This window comes from Monomorium pharaonis, chromosome 10, assembly GCF_013373865.1.
Source record: "Monomorium pharaonis isolate MP-MQ-018 chromosome 10, ASM1337386v2, whole genome shotgun sequence".
NCBI classification, from domain to species: domain Eukaryota; kingdom Metazoa; phylum Arthropoda; class Insecta; order Hymenoptera; family Formicidae; genus Monomorium; species Monomorium pharaonis.
In genome coordinates, this window is record NC_050476.1 from 13,547,435 (window position 1) to 13,565,638 (window position 18,204).

General features: G+C 34.7%; 1 long non-coding RNA gene across 1 annotated transcript; it reads right to left on the reverse strand.

Moving 5' to 3' along the window:
• Positions 1-10,227: 10,227 nt before the first annotated feature.
• Positions 10,228-11,618, reverse strand: LOC114254958. Its single transcript, XR_003626263.2, has 2 exons — positions 11,214-11,618; positions 10,228-11,132 (listed from the first exon to the last, which is right to left on the reverse strand). It is a non-coding gene; the product is annotated as an uncharacterized LOC114254958 (long non-coding RNA).
• Between the last annotated feature and the right edge of the window lie 6,586 nt (positions 11,619-18,204).

Sequence of the window (18,204 nt, forward strand, 5' to 3'; positions counted from 1 at the left end):
ATTAGACGCCGCAATCGGGGTCAGAACGTTAGAAGGGGCAAAGGAGAAAGGGACAAACCGGCCGCGAACGTAGCCGAGTGCATGACGGCTCACGCCGAGCGCGCACGGCTTACGGATGGACGAAGTACGATGTGTGCGTGAGCATGCCCGGGCTCGGAATCTCAACACAGTGTGGAACCTGACCAAGAGCTATTCGCATCGGTCGGAAGTAACGACTCTATCAAAGCGTGATACTTAGCCTTCATGACGTAATGCCATCGATCAAATTGAATTCTGACCGCGTCTTTTTTGTCAAAGTCAACATCCATTTCCGCTTCTTAGATGACCTTCAAGTGCACTGCATCAAAGTGTTTCGCGAGCTTTTCCACATTAGAATGACGCACGATAAACTCTGAAGAGTGTCTTCAACCGTTAAGGAAATTTTGTGAAGTTCTTCGAGATTAATATAATTTGCGCTTGATTCTTGTGTTCTTTTGCGATATTTTATTTTGAAAGGCAAATGCGACAATAAAAAAAAAACAATGCAAACGGCAATTCACACACTGTACCTAAGTAAGCTAGCAACTGAACCAAACCACAACAAAATTTTGATTACAACGAAGTGAAATAACTTGTACGCGATACCTTAAAACAACCAGCGACGTTCTGCATACTTTTTCATAACTGTGATAACAAGGATTGATATATCCTGAATAAATTTGAGACGGTTTTATTTAACCTTCACCTGCCGCGGCCGGGGTCCTTCGGCTGGCAGGGCTCTAGTTCTTACTGATTATAATTCTATTAAATTTAAAGTCTATCTATTCCGAATAAAATTTGGGCGCCAATCAATTAACGGAACTGATAACCACACACGTGATGGGAAAGGACGAGACTCACAAGGCGGGTTCCATTGGAGGACCCAAGTAATAATCGATTGCAAGACCACTGAGAGTAGACGGAGACATGAATTTATTTAACTCACAATTTACATGGCCCCGGATCACAATCTCACAACGGTTCGTCTCTACCGGCACCACTCCACTATATTTAATTATAATTTGTTCGTTCGCAACTCAAGACAGCTCCCCGCGCACCAACGACTCGCCGCTTCAACAGACGGAAGGGAAGTGTCCCCTTCCCCTGTGCTTACAACACGGCTCGGCTTCTTTCGGGGTTCCACGATCTATGGAGTCGATACATGTCGATACGACCTGTCGATTTTCGGCGCGTCGCGCAACATTTAGACTATTACTACCATTCTACATTTAGGGCCACCAACACCAGGACAAAACGATCGAGCATAGAGTCCTCGGCGAACCCCGAGGAGCAAAATCGAGCGATGACGTCAGGGAAACTTTCTATTTCCTCCCTTTCTTTCTTTTCTTTTGTCACAAATTATTGTTATAAGAGCAGTCAATAACATGAGCAATAAACGACACGAACAGTCAATCTCGACAGATTTTGAATAACTCCCCAATCCGACCGTGAGCGCTCAAGGTCGACAAACTTCTATCCTTGGTTGGAGTATTACAAAAAGGATCATCAAGGATCCGTCGTGAATCACATATACGCGCTAAGACATGAGGTGCCCTGCACTCAAATTCCAGCGTCCAGAATAACACGTATTTAGAGAACGTTTTCAGCAGTGAAAACGCGTTCAACGACAATAATACATTGTTTTTTGTCTCAGTTGCTAAGTAAGGTCGTAAACACTACTTCACGCGCGGCCAACGTCGCCCATAATGCGGTGAGGCTTGATGCTCAAGAGTACAAATATTCGTTATTATAATTCGTGACTAATTGACTATCTAGGTATGTTCTGATATTTACTGCCAATATTAAAATTATATAATATATATTGAGCGTTCAACAGACAGAACAAATCAATGTGAGCTCTCAGATTCTTTATTATGAAAAGCTTTTTGATCCAACAAAGGAGAAAACACAAGAACTAATCATATTAAAAAATTATTAAGTGTTTAAAGATCTGTTTTTTTTTGCCGAATGTACTCATTTTTTGAACAGTTTAGAAGTCAAATTATAGTATTGTAACGTGCGTGCCGCGGAAAAAAAAGACATTTCTTTTATAGAACAGGCGACTTTATTAGTTTGATTGCAAAACACGTCTTAACGAGAGCGGGGCCGAGATTCAACTCGCTTGTTGACAAACGTTGCCAAGAGCGTAACAACTGACAACGCTCTCGGTAAAATCAATGTATCGATCGGCTACAGGACAGCTGAGTCGCAGTCGCGGAGTATACCGGGCGACGCTCGTAACAGTATTCCTTTAAATGTCATTTATGTGACATCTCTTTTTTTCTAAAATCAACGTATTAGAAGACTTATTGTCATTATTTTGTTGTCTTCAAGATATGTCCAACTTTCAAACCTAAGTACTTAGAGAACATTTTTAGACATTTTGCTTTGAGAAGTTAAATATTCGATCGTAGATAATGTAAATGTGCAGTTTCTCTGAGATCGCATCTTTTGTGACATTATTTTTAATAAATAAACAAGAATGCTGTTTAACCCTCTGGCTACACACTGAATTAGGTAGGTAACCCAGGTTGATTTTGAAATGCCCGCTACTTAAAACAGTGGAACCCCGCGTTAGTGAACTCCGCGTTAGAGTGCGTTCGGGGAGACGCTATTAGCGCTATTTAGCGCTACAGGCTGTTCATGGAGATGGATTTAGCGCTAACAAACGCAATCACTACTGATGGTGTGCTACGTCACAACTATCAACGCTATTTCTTCCGAGATAGTGCAATAGTAGCGTTTGCGTTTGCAAGTTTTGTAAACGCTTACAGTTGTACGGACTGTGTTGGAACTGTTGGGAGTTAGGACGTGTTTTAGTTTTGATTTTAGTTTTCAATCAACAATTCTAAAACTGTAGAAATAACACTTTTCGATATTGAATCTAAAGAACAATATAAATTACAACTCACCATCAAGTGCTCGCAAAGCAGAAACCGGTAGGTTTCTCCTACTTGATAAATCTATTAAATACTACCTAGGTTATGCTTATTGATTGTTTTTCAATTTATTTTATTCAGATTTTATTCTAATTACTTTTTATTTCTAAAGTTTCTAATAGTATTGTCATGTTGACCTGAGTAGGTTAAATATCCGAGTTTACTCGACTACCTGAGAGAATCAGGTACCTGAAATCACAGATATGTTTTAACTTCATTTAATTTTTAACAAAATATATCTCAGAGTAAAATGTGACATTAAATTATATATATATAAATATGTTCTTGAATATAATATTATTAATTAATTGATAAAGCCGAGAAAGTTTAAATGATCTACAACTAGATCTTGGTACTGATTATAATTTTTTAATATATTAATTTAGTAATCTCGGCTTAAACTACACGCCAACAAATTCGTCAGTCTTGAAACATGCAATTATGAATTAAACATCAATGCTTATAGGCATCTTGAAATCTCCCCTTACCCCAAAAATATTAAATATAATATTACTAAATTTAAAGCATACCTGTGATTTGGAGTATTTGGTTATCTCGATTAATACTCAATTACCCAACACAATCATGTACCCAGATAATATTTGTATATTGGGTACTATTTGGATACTAGCATATGTTGATTTTGACAGTACTAGTTTCTAAGATATGAGACACGATTTAAAATGTTCTTTGAATGCTATATATGTTATATTATTTTATGTGCAGATTTGGCTTTTGCAACTATATTACTAAATGTAGCATGTCAAGTGAATAAAAAAAGTCTGAAGGTGAAGGTAAGAATTATTTTAATAATTATGATTTATAAGAAATAATATTATGTGTATTAACAATTTTATGCATCTATAAAATAATCAATACAAACGATTAATATTATATTAAATAAGATTATTATCCTTTAGGGACATCTAAACAATGCGAACCTGAATATGTGCAAACTGATACGTCACAGGAAACGTTTGGTATGTAATTAATTTAATTGGAAGCTTCTCGGATGCACACTGTGTAAAACAGACACCACCAATCAAATTACTGTTTTAGTTAAAGTTAGGATAAATTTAGAATTAGATTAGTGGTGTCCGTTTTACACTGTGCGCATCTGGAATTTACTCATTTAATTTACTTTTTTTAGAGTAATTTAAAAGTAATAATTAAAAAGTATTTTTTTAAAGTAATTTACATGTATTATTTTTATAGTTGATGGGGATATATCAGCTTCTCAAAACCAAACAGAAGAAGAAATAGAAGATTTATTGATGGAAAATAAAGAAAGTGAGAAAATTGTATAAGAGATCATAACATTTTTAATGAATATTTATTACCCTATAATATAATTTTTAAATTGTGTTTCAGATTTAGGTTTTAGATGGTCTAATGCAGCCGTAATGTTGCTAATAGAAGAATATAGATTACGAAAACTTTTCATGTCATCTGGCAAAATAAGTCATAAAAAAGCATGGAATGAAATTGCGGTACTAATGAACAATAAAGGATATGATTTCTCCAGTAAATAATGCATGACGAGAATGAATACAATGAAACGAACCTATAAAACAATTAAAGATTATAATGCAAAATCTGGAAATAATAGACGCACCTGGAAATATTATGAAGTATTACTTTAGTTGTTACTTTTATCATACTCAATGCTTCAGTTTTTAATTTTAATAAAATTAAATATTTAAAAAATTAATAATATTATCTTAAAGATTGCTTATTAATTAAACCAAATATTATGAGTGCATGGTTCCTTATTTTCAAACAAAAATTTAACAAAAATTTCAAATTAAGTATTATACTATATTAATTTAATTAAATTAAAAAGAAAGATTTATCGTTACATTTTATTACTCTCTGAAGATGAATCAAAAGTTACGTTACAAAAAATCTACTGAAAAAAAGTTATATTTTTAATACAGTAATATAGAATTGATTTTCAATAACTTTATTCTTGTTAGAAAACTAGAAATTGTGCTTTCATAATGCTCTATTTAAGTAATAGACATCCTTAATTAGGTACCCTAACTACTTTTCTTTTTTTATTTAATATATTTTCAATAATAATTTCTTCATTATTACTGTCACTTGATGATATATCTTCGAGTTCTCACATTTTGCAGTGCTAATAGCATTAACAGTTGTTTTTTATTTGCTTCCATTTCTGTTTTAACAAAACAGATTAATATATTAATCTATTAAGAGATTTATCTATTAGTCTGACAAAATTCTAACGATTCTAACCTAAGATACAGATAAGAGACGCAACTGGACGCAGTAACGGCGTAATGCAAACACTACAGTAAACTGTTCATGGAACTCACTATCGCTAGCGCGCTACTGATTCCATGAACAATGTTGGTAGCGTTTGCGGTTATAGCGCTAATAGCGTCTCCCCGAACGCACCCTTAGTAAAACCCCACGCATTAAAGCCAAATCACACTAGCGGTTGGCGTTGGCGTTGGCCGTTGCGATTGCTGTTGCCGTTGCCGTTGGGTCAATTACACTATAACGTTGAGAATGCTGTTGTAAGCGTTGTTCAACGTTTTCAATGTAATAAAAATGTTACCGCCGCTTAATGATTTTTAATATGAAAATTGTAAAAGAAGTTAATTAAATAACGGAACCATCTTTTCTCCTGTTCCTTGTTTCATTAGCAACACTGATATTCAATTTTTAAAAATATTCTCTGGCTTGATTGTCTGCAGCTAAATATTAAATAGTAATTAAATTATAATTTCATTACTGAGATATTAATTTTCAATCATTAAATTAATCCGAAGAATTTCGGAGATCGGGAAATACAACAAAAAATAATAAATAGATTTGATTTAAGTTGATTCAAATAACGCTATACAATGGTTCCTCCAAAACAAATTCAGGAGTACTATAGAAAATTACATGCTTTTCGGAAAAAGAAAATATGTGTAGTTGCGTTATTTACGATTATGGTGGAGTTTTGGCGACGCATACGAAATCGTAGATTGTGGATTCATCACTGGATTGCAAGAAGAGGACTTCATGGTGCACAAAATAATTTATTTCTTACCCTTCGAAACGAAGATCCAGAAAAATATCGCAGGTATTTAATAAATATTTAAAATAAACCTATATATTGTGACGTCACAGCCGCAGGCTGCTGTCCGTCACAAGAGCCTCATTGGCCCTTACGCGTTAACATTACGCGGATCCTGCGTCCTCCCGCTCGGGAACGGATACAAAAGCGTATTGTCTCGTGTTTTTGTGTGTGTGACGTCCCGTGTGTTGTCTGCTATTAATCGTTAAGATTTTTGCGAGCGCTGCATCGCGAGTGCGGCGGAAATCGGTGGCCACAGCGATCAATCTTGTAATTTTTTGGCGTCTCGTCGCGATGTAGAACATTCCCGGAAGTCACCAAGTGAGTGGACACCGAGGGAATAACGAAGACCCTCTTCGAGCGAGGGTCCACAGGTAATACCGCCCTTGTCTTGCCTACAATTCTCATCACGTAAGAATTTCGATACTGCCGTCAAATCACGCTTTCAGGATCCAGCGAAGATGCGCGAGGCCGATGTTCCGACGAGGCGCCTACGAATCCGATCCCGCGCTAGTCCCGGCGGAGATCACGACAATTTGACATCAGTAAACGCCCTCGTCGAGGAGGAAATACCGCCCCGGTGGCGAAGAAGGCGCCCGACCAGGAGGAAGAAATCTGCCAGAGGAAAGCGCCAGAAATTCCCGCGCACGGGGCCCAACAGTATCGACTACTGCGCCTAGATCGATCAGCCAGCGACGGCGTGCACGCCGCGCGCTGCGCGAAAATCGATTTTTGGAAAATCGACCAATAAGGGCCCGGAGTATCGGAGGCAAGGCGGGGCGCGTCGCCAAGCGGCCCCCGCGGGATCTAGGATTCTTCACTCGAGCTGTGGACGTTGTATTGTCTTGTTCGTGCGATCCAGATCCCGAGCTGAGATATCATGTAAGAGGACGCAGGAGCCGGAAACCTCCCGATCCGGACGAGGCCGAGACGAAGGAGCCGGCTTGGTGAGACGAGCGTCGCAAATTGTAAAGCCACCGATTTTGCGATTGGGCGACTCACAATAGAGTCACAAAATTTATTACGATCTTGAAGTCATTAGATTAAAGTCGCGAATTTATTACGCTCTTGTAGTATTGGATTAGAGTTACGAATTTGTTGCGATCTTGTGGTCATTAGACTAGAGTCACTACTTTATTAAAGTATCGTTGTTTCGCCCGATCGCACCCGCCCGCGTGAGTTCGCTCCATGTTGTTCGTTTCGTGTTCTAATTACGTTGTGGTGCGTCCCGATCCGCAGCTGAGTCAATTGTGATTTTGTCCTATAGTTGTGTCGCGAGTTATTAATCGCGCTGTGAATTGTCGCGCATTTATGATTTATTGTTAGAAGAATTTGGTTTAATCTATCGCATCGATATCGCGAATCGTTGTTAATTGCGCTTTCGTCTGATTTCATATTCTTGTCTTGTACTACTTCGTTGGCGAGCTCAGAATAATTATCGCGCATATTACTCGCGGGATCTTGTAACGTGCGGAGGAGCACGAACCCGCCGCGTGTCGCGTGGGCTCGGAGCTACGGTTCGTCCCGATCGCCCTTGGCGACACTGTTATTCCATCGGGAGTTTGGCGTCCACCAACGGCGCCGGATAAAAAGCGTAGACCCGTCGGAGAATTCCCGCGTACGTAAAATTGATTGTCTCGTATTCGCGACATGTAATTTCAAGCGATCGTCAGCTTGTAACGCGCGCAGGTCACCATTGCCGCCCCATAGAGCCGTCTAATTCTGTATTACTTACTGTCAAATATATTTGTTAATTTTATTGTTAAATTTATGTTGCTTCAATAGTTCTCTCGCCTTCCCGATTCCATCCACCCGCGCCGAACCTCCCCCTCTGCCATTTTAGGGCTGAGCCGCTGGATATCGAAGCCGCTAACGCTCCGGTCGTCTAACGAGCGCCCGTCTTTTCCGCGATCTTATTAACGTAACGACAATTTGTAATTTGGTGTAAATAGAGTAGTACGCTTAACGTACCTGGCGCCCAACCGAATATTTGTGTAGAAAACTTTGCTAGAAAAGGTCGCCCCGACACCCGGGCGGCTAAGGGCCGCGACCAGGGACGGAGGCGAAGTTGGCCGTCGCTCGCGAGCACGGTTACAATATAAAACAGTATCGTAATTATCCTTTTGTATCAAAGAGAAGTTATGAACATTTTTCTATTTTTAAATGCCTGAGGATGACTCCAGACATGTTTGATTGGCTGGTGGAAAAAGTTTCTCTCTTAATCAAAAAACAAGATACTTATTTGCGTTTGAGCATTCCTCCTGCTGAAGGACTTGCAATAACGTTACGGCACCGTGCAACTGGTAATTAATTTCATAATATTATTAAAAGTCTTTTCAAAATTAAATGCTTGTTTTCAGGTGAAACACAAGAATTTTTATCCCTATTATTTCGAGTAGGTCAGAGTACCATTTCAGGGATTATTAAAGAAACGTGCAAAGCTTTGTACGTTTCTTTAATAATCCCTGAAATGGTACTCTGACCTACTCGAAATAATAGGGATAAAAATTCTTGTGTTCTAAAGGAAACATATTTGAAATTTCCATCAACTGAATAGAAATGGAAAACTGTGGCTACTGAATATAGTGACAGATGGAACTTCAGTAACTGCATTGGTGCAATGGACGGAAAACATATTGTAATTGCTCCACCATTAAAGTCTGGCTCATTATATTACAATTATAAAGAAACCTTCAGTATTGTCCTTCTTACTGTTGTGGATGCTTACCTACGTATCATCTATGCTGATGTTGGTACGAATGGGCGCATATTGGACAAAGGTGTTTGGAACAAGTGCTCATTGAAGCAGCATGTAGCATGTAATACAATAAATATTCCACAAGCGGCGCCTTTACCTGGCATTCAGAAACTCTTCCCATTTGTCATTGTTGCTGATGAAAGGTTTATGTTAACTAAAAGAATTTTAATTCCATACCCTAAAGGACAACTAAGAGGCAGAAAAGATAAACAAATATTCAACTACAGGTAAGCTTTGTGTCTGAAAAGTAATGAGAAATAAAATAAAATAAATCTATAATGCTATGTTTGTAATGTTATACCTTTATTTTAGGTTGTCTCAAGCCAGACGTTGCACCGAAAATGTTTTTGGCATAATATCAAATAGATTCCAAATATTGCGGTATCCCATGCGTTACGACTCAGACGATGCCCGTGTTATAGTCTTGGCTATTTTATGTTTACATAATCTATTACGTAGTAATGTAACGAATGCGCGATTTTAGATATTCGCGAATGCGAATATCTGTTACCGACATTCGCGAATGCGAATGCGAATGCGAATATTGACTTGCACGAACCTGTTTTTCGGTTCGGTGCAGCCAGTTGACCCGCGCGTAAGGACCATCACACATGAAATGACATAAGCTGCATAAGCATAGCATAAGAGCTCTAGGCCAATAAGCATCTTATGTATATCAATATGGCGACTTTATGCTGGGAACTGATTGGTTCAACGGTCTTATGCTATAATGCTCATGCAGCTTATGTCATTTCGTGTGTGATGGTCCTAAGACTGTAGCGCTACAGTAGCAGTGTCTTGCCGGAACGCAGTCATTGTTTACAATGTAATGTTGGCCTTAAGAATGGCCAACTTTAATATAAAAAAATTATTGAATTGTCTAGTTTTTTACATTATTTTTTTTTTCCTCTAAAGAGACCAACTTTTACTAAAGTAATATTTGCCAAACATTCGCATATTTTCTGCGAATGCGAGTGCGAATGCGAATACTTTGAAATCTGCGAATATTCGCAAATGCGAATGCAAATGCGAATATTCGTTACATCACTAGTATTATACAGTGATGCAATTAAACGTACACTATACACTCCTCCTACCATGATAGATCATGAAGATGAATTGTATGGGTTGATCCGCCCTGGAGAATGGCGTCAAGAAGTTGCCCCTTAAGGTTTCTTACCCCTTGGCAATCTTGGTAGGAATCGTCATACCAATGATGCATTGAGAAATAAATGGTGTGTATACTTCAATGGTGTTGGAGCAGTTCCTTGGCAGGATCAAATGATTCGTATTCAGAATAGAAACTAATTGTTTAATTACCTGGATTTAATTAGTCATAAATAATTTAGAATTTCAAAATTTGTGATGTTATAAATCATTATTTTTATAGGAAGAAATAAATTATGACAAGTTCATAAATATTTTTTATTACATATTATCTTATTTTATTATATTCTTTTATTAAATATTATGCAAATTATTGAATCATTGAACACAAAATATTTATTGTACGTATCAAATAGACAGTGACACATATTATAAAGAACAACATAAATAATCTAGTCAGTCTACGTAAATAACTAGTAATACAAACTTATATTAATTTATATTTAAAGCATATTAAATATAAATATCTATATGTAAATGTATGAGTTATACCATCTTTCAAATGTCATTTGAAAAAAAATGTATCACAGTAGTTTTAATACAAATTAAATACAAACTTAAATATTAAATTCTTATTATTAAGATAAAAACTAATAGCAAAGTAAAAGAACTCAATAAGTAATGAAGAGAAGCTTATTATAATCTTTCAATGTATTAATTTGTTTCAAATAGTTTCTTGTCATTTTTGGTCAAAAAATAAATTATTAGAAACAGATTAATACATCATTACAATTTTAAGAATCTCATTCTCATATTCTTTCTGAGTTTCTTCTTTCATGGTACGAAGTCTGCTAGCAATGAAAGAACATAAGGCCTTACTAGCATCCATTTCCACATTCACAGTAGGCATTTCCTGATTCGTAATTTTTTCCATGGTCTTCATAGCATCCTCAAGTAGTACTATGATGTTTTCTTCACAGAACCTCGTTTATTTAAAAAATAATCTAGCGCAGTCGAACGTTTGACTGCAGAAATGGAACAAAAGGCTGAACAGGTGTAGGAATACTAGTAGGTAATGAGGTTGATTTTGCACTAGCTGAACTTGATGAACTTGATCTAGCCTCTATCACAAAATTATTTTTCACAAATGTTTTGGAGCTTTCATTAGAACTGTTTCTGCTTGAGTGTAAGATGACTCTTCAGATAGCATTACACATTGCTACAGAAGTACAAAAATAAAAATTCAGAAGTTTCAGTAATTTAAATTATAAAATTAAACATATAAAATTAAACTTCTCACTTCTGTGCATGTTTCATCATAATAAAGACCATCCAGAATAAGAGCGTTGTTGCTGCCGTTTCTTTCCTTTCAAACTGCTGAAGACAAGGCTGGCAAATTTGACTCTGATTCCGCTTGTGCACAAGACTTCTCAAGAAACTTTAATTTTTCATACAATGGCCAAACAAGTTTGAAACTATCTTCCGTTCCATTTCCACTGCACTTATTTTTACTTTCCCTCACTTTAGCTAAATTCTTCATGAATGTTTCTTTCGTGTTTTTGAATCGCTTTAATACAACTTCAGCTACAACGCATGAAAGCAAATATTACAAACAAAAAATGTAAGAAAATATACAAATACAACGGCATTTTCGCTACTTAAAATTCAGATAATTGTTGCATTGCAGTGATATTGATAGGATAGGTGTGCATATATATATATATATATATATATGTATGTATATACACTGACGCAAAAAAAAAACAAGACAAAAATTTTGACCGATTTTTAGGCAATCTTCAAAGTAATGCAAATTTGCGAAAAATTATCCAAATTACACGTACTTTTTTTTAAATTAAAGGGCAAAAACTCTACTTTGAGAATCCCTAGGCGAAAGTTTGATTTGTTAAGTGCGAACCTTTTGTATAGCATGAAAACTAAACATGTTTTTTTTAATTGAAAAAAGTAAAAGTTTGTTATCATTTTTCACAAGTTCTCGTTAAAATCTGGCTAATATTAATCCAGATTCTTAAAGTTCATTCTTTTCTAAGCAATTTAAAAAAAAAACATGTCAATACGATGTTTTTTGTTGATTGCACACGAGTTTGAAATTTGCACTGCATTTTAGGGTATTTTAGTGAATAAATACGGTATTTTTTTAATATCGTGAATTTTGAGTATCAATATGATATTGCACATTGATTTTAATCGTGTTTAATTTAATCATACCGCCGTTATCAAAGTGACCTGATGTGCACGTGGAGAAAGACGGTCGGATTTTGTACTTCATGTGGCTCTGAAATTCATCAGTAGAAATTTGTACTTACTGATCTGAATATAACGGATAGCTGACGCACCAATTTCACTGAAGTCAACAGAAGATCACATTCCTCTATACTCATAAACCCACACATACACGTAAACATACATATACACATACTCATACATAAAAAATAAAAGTTCAAATTTTATTTAAAAAAATCAGCCTTTTCAGGACCACATGATGTACAAAATCCGACCGTCATTCTCCACGTGGTGCACATCGGGTCACTTTGATGACGGCGGTATGATTGAGTTCGCACTTAACAAATCAAACTTTCGCCTATATAAGGATCGATTCTCAAAGTAGAGTCTTTGCTCTTTAATTTAAAAAAAAGTACGTGTAATTTGGATAATTTTTCGCAAAGTTGCATTACTTTGAAGATTGCCTAAAAATCGGTCAAAATTTTTGTCTCTTTTTTTGCGCCAGTATATATATGTATATATATATATATATATATATACTTTCTTTTTAAATAAATAAATTTTAAACATTTTCATAAAAACTTACGACTTATAGGCGTTCCAAAAGCAGTAACAGCATTAGCAACTGCTGCTCACGCTGCAGGTTTTAAGTCTGCCCGTTTATAGTTTTTCGAAGTCACGTCCCACAATATTGGACGCCTTTCTATTTCAAAAATAATTTTTTCTTCGACGTCTGCAGAAAATACTTTAGCTTTGGGAGGCATAATAACAATTTTGTGTATTTGGTTCCTTCTCAAAACACTACACTCAGGTCTCAATACTCAAGTCTCAAACACTAAATCAAGTCCACGGGGTTTTTGAAGGTTAGTTTACGATAATCAGACGTGCTCGATCTTCCACAGGGATACGACCCCAGGTAGCAAGGTGACGTCTAATTGACGGCATTTTTTGGTCATTTTATGACGAACCAGACGTCATAATGTCGAGATAAAATGACGTCTAAATGTCGTAAAACTGACGTACATTTGTCTCATCTTAACGACGTCATATATTGACGTCAAAAATACGTCATTATTTTCATATTATTGACGTCATTTTCAAGAAGCTAGTATCGTACATTTGACGGTATTTTATTGTTATTTTTATGACAAAACATAGGTTTTTAGATTACATTTAATAAAGACGACATTTTAACGTCATTTTTATGACTATCCCAGGTAGTAAATGCCGTTATTTTGACGTTTTAGAAAATATTTCGGGTACATGTCCTATATATGCAGTACTTGCATTATGAAAATATTGAAATAACATAATTATAATGTAAAAAAAAATCTACGTTATTTCTCAACAAGCATCACGACCCACCACACCATAGTTACATTTGGAATTGCCTAACTTCCGCGGTTACCCATCCAACTCTGAACCGCCGTCGACGTTGCTTGACTTCGAAGATCGTACACTACCTAGCCCTTTGTGATGATCCATGAACACTTGATAATCGTGAATACATATTTGTTATAGATCAGTTCAATAGATGCGAGAAACATGAAACTTGTAGTTAACTAATATTTTTATAAATAAATATAAATTTACAGTTTTTTTCCTGATTTTTACATATGCAAAATAACATGTTGAATAACTTATAGAAATATGTTTTTGTTCTGTTTTTTTGATAAAGCTAAATTATACCTCAGACAAAACGCAATATTTACAAAATATTTATAAAATATTTATAATATTTATTTAAATATTTTATAAATATTTATCCAAATATTTTATAAATATTTTTGTGGTCTTAGATTTGACAAATCATAAAGATTTATCATAAATATTATAAAAATATTTATAAATATTTACAAAATATTACTTATACAAATCTTTATCTTTTATTTACCATAAATATTATATAAAATATTTAATCTATATTTTAATATGTTGAATAAAGATTTTTTTCTTCGTATATATAAAATATGTGTAAAATATTTATATAATATTTTGAAAAAATAAATATTAATAAATATTTATCATAAATATTATGTGCTGCCTGAGATGATTCTAAAATATTGATAGTATTAATTATATAAAATATTATATTAATTTTAATAATGTTGTTTATTAACCAATCTTTAAATAATGATAGTTATAGGTAGCAAGGTGTCGTCCACTAGACCTCAATAATTTGTCATTTGAGGTCAAATCGTCAATTATTACAAAGAATTATAGTTAACGTCAGTAATTAGTCACTAATGAAATCTTATTAATACGTCGTAAAATGATCAATTAACTGACGTTATTAATTAGTCAAGAATATGACGTCGGAAATACGTTGTAGGATGGATAAATAACTGACGTAATTAATAGGTCAAAAAATGACGTTACTATTACGTCTTAATTTGGTAACATGACGTCTGCGACCTTAAATGACGAATTATTGACGTCGTATTAACGTCACCTTGCTACCTGGGACGTCACTAGGGATACATCAACTCCACAAGATACAGAGAGGTTGGTTAACTCAGGCAGGTTAGAGAGTAGCAATTAGACAAAACTTTCCTGTTCACGTGTCCATGCATTCAACCGATGCATGGACACGTGAACAGGAAAGTTTTGTGATTAGTCGCCGTTGGCGTTGGCGTTAAGAAAAATAGACACACGGTTATTCTGAAGTAGTCAACAGCCAACGCTGGCTGCTTCTCTCTAATTGATCGAGACGCAACGGCTAAAGCCAACGCCAACCGCTAGTGTGATTCAGTGAACTCCGCGTTAGTAGAAACTATCTCCTCCATATGCTCTCGGTGTATATGAGTAACATGAATAGAGGACAGTAAGGCAGTCGCGTAATAAGCAGTTTTCGTAGTTATGACATGTTTATAAAAATCAAGATTTGTACGAGACTTACTTGATCTGAAACATCGCTCTGCTCGAAATTTTATGGTCGATAGATCCGGAAAAACAAAAAAAAAACTGCCAAAAAATGCGCAGTTTCGGAACTATGTTTGTAGCGGCCTGCCAAAGAGATCACTGTCGCCAATGCGCCGCCGAATGGATTATCGCGACACGAACACATTAAAGAAAATACGGAAGCAATAAAATTTCCTACATTTAAATATATTTTTTTGTTTTATAAATTAGGTACTGAATACATTTAGTCTTGAAGCGTAAACATAAACTGGCTAAATGACAATACCGCTACGTTTCTGAATTTCACAGAGTGAGAGTGAAACCAAGCAATAGAAGATTATCCGGCGTTAGTAGACTCAGAGCCCCGAACAGTTTACGCGAAGTTCCACTGTATTTAGCAAGGGGGCCCTGGGACTGAGGGGAGAAAAAATTAGTATTGTACTCTACTTACTTCTCTTTAGGCGTTGTTAGTGTTCCGAAATCATCAAAAGTAAAATCATTAAAAGTGTATGTATGTATAGGTTAGAGTTATCCAGTGTGTAGGGAACATAACGAGAAGTGGAAAAGTTCCAAGTTTGAAATGTAAGTAAAAGTAATTTTTTTGTTCATTAAGTATCATTTACGTATATTACAGTACTTATATATATTACAATTTATATATAAAAATATAAATCAACTATACAAGACATACCAATTTTACGCGTAAGCAAAACCTTGGATCAAAAAATTAAAAATACAAAAGTTTCTTATTTTTTGACGTGGAATAAAATAGCACTTTCGAATTTTTAAAAATAATATTGTTTAACAATTTGTTTAAACAATTAAATTTTGCGAAAAAAAACACGGGTAATTTTTTTTACTCATACTATAAATTTTGTAAGTAGTTTTGTATTATCAAGATTGTGTTAGGCATTAGCTTAAATGAATTAAAAAATGATTTTCTAATAAATTTTTTTGTAATAAATATCTTTTGTATTAAACAATTTCATAATAATTATATTTTTTAAATAAATATTACTATTTTTTCTTATTATATGTTTGGACTACATTCATTTTTTACTAAATTCACATCACAAAATATATTTTTTTAACAGAACCAAAAAACTGACCATAGATTCTTAAAATACAAATAGTCACCTTTTTATTGATTACCACTTTAATTACTTTATCTTTTTTTCTAATAAATACGAGCGTTTGAAAAAAGGCAAATTTTTACAAAAATTTTTTGTTTCTTTCTCATTCTTAAAAAAAATTTTTTTTTATATATTATCTTTAACTGTTTAACCAAAACCATCATAATTCTGAAATTTTTTACTTTTGATTTAAAAAAAATATTAAAATTGATTAAATACATTTGGAGATATGAGTCAACCAAATTTGTGGGTTAGCATAATCCATGTGTGTAGGAATCGGGAGAAAAATATAATGTGTAGGCAGAGGGTTAAAGAATACAGTTAAAAAACAGTCAATTTTAGTCCAAGCGGAAAATCTGAATTTTCACCGGTTTTCTATAGATATTGACATACTGAATACGATACTGCTATTAATTTTTGGGCAAAGTGAATAGAACATTATGTTTTTTAAACTAATGAACGATATTTTGATATTTGTCATAAGACCAGTTGCCACAGGACCTTTTATAAAAACGGTAATTTATTAAAGGAAGGTGGATAATAGGGAGTGAAGTTTGCAAGAATAATTCGTAGAACGCGAGGACGTACAACGTGGATTGCGTACATCGTGTGTTGAATAAACATGCGAGTGTGAAACTCAGGTCTAGGACGTTTAAATTAGTAACAGTTCGTCTAAGGATGTTTTGCTTAGGTCTATTTCGCCCGGTGGACGTTTTGCGTGCACAGGTTATAATAAGTTTGCAAGTAACCCATTCAATGATATTTTCGTACAAAAAAATAATCTACCTCCAATCCCAAATCCCCTCCAAGTTTAAAAAATAGTTTTTTGTCGGTTACGGTTTTTCTGACAAAACGTTCTCCTGGTACATCCACCTGACGAAACATCCGCCTAGCGAAAAGTCTGACGATGAAGTATTGAAGGAGGGTGGCATTTGTCGTATTCGTCCGCGTATGCATGTTTATGCACGCGTGCGTGTGCTTGCATGGCTGCGTGCATTTGCGCGTGTATGTGTGTATGTGAGCGTGTGTGTGCGTCCACTTGATTGTGTAAAATAGTGCCCTCAGAAGATATAGATGCATCCGCGTATATATAATGTAATACATGCTGTGTAGTATATATTGTATAATAAATATAAATCATAAATATAATATAAACATATATTTCACGTACATTTGCCTGCTTGAATCTGTATAGATTAAGTTGAATAAGTTGAATAAGTTGAATAAGTGCCGTCTTCACAAAAGGTCCTATGGCGATTAGGCTTCTGACAAAGTAAAAGTATCGTCCATTAGTCTGAGATGATATAATGTTCCTTTCACTTTGCTCAAAAATTAATAGCATAATCGTATTCAGGCCAAAATCTATAGAAAACCAGTAAAAATTTAGGTTTCCCACTTGGGCTAAAATCGATGGTTTTTAATATTATTTTTTGATCACATTTATTAAATGTGATCACATTTCATCACATTTTGTAACATTTATCATTATCATACTACTTACGATAGCAACTTACTTTTTATTTTTTGGAAATCGATATAACACTTTGTAACTGAACAAAGTAATATTGTAGAAATTTATTGAAACTTTGTTTTATCTATTGCTCGTACGATGATATTGTTGATCAATCGGTCAGGACAACTGACCAATCTAACAGACGCAACAATATTATGATTTATTTTTGTGAAATAAATGTCTACAAGAAATAGGATAATTTTATTAAAATATTATTAATTATTATTTATTCTTCTTACATTTTTGTAACAATTACAACAAGAACCATTAAAATTATGATATTAACATCGATACTACACTGAAAAGAAAAGTAATATATTCAATAAGATATGTTATTGCGGGCTGCCAATTACAGATATACTCAATACAATAATATATGCTATTGCAGTACCAACATTGTACTTGAATTAATAGCAAATATTATTGTATTAAGTATTTTATGTAGTTGGCAGCCCGCAATCACATATGTTATTGGCTGTATTACATTTTTTTTCTGTGTA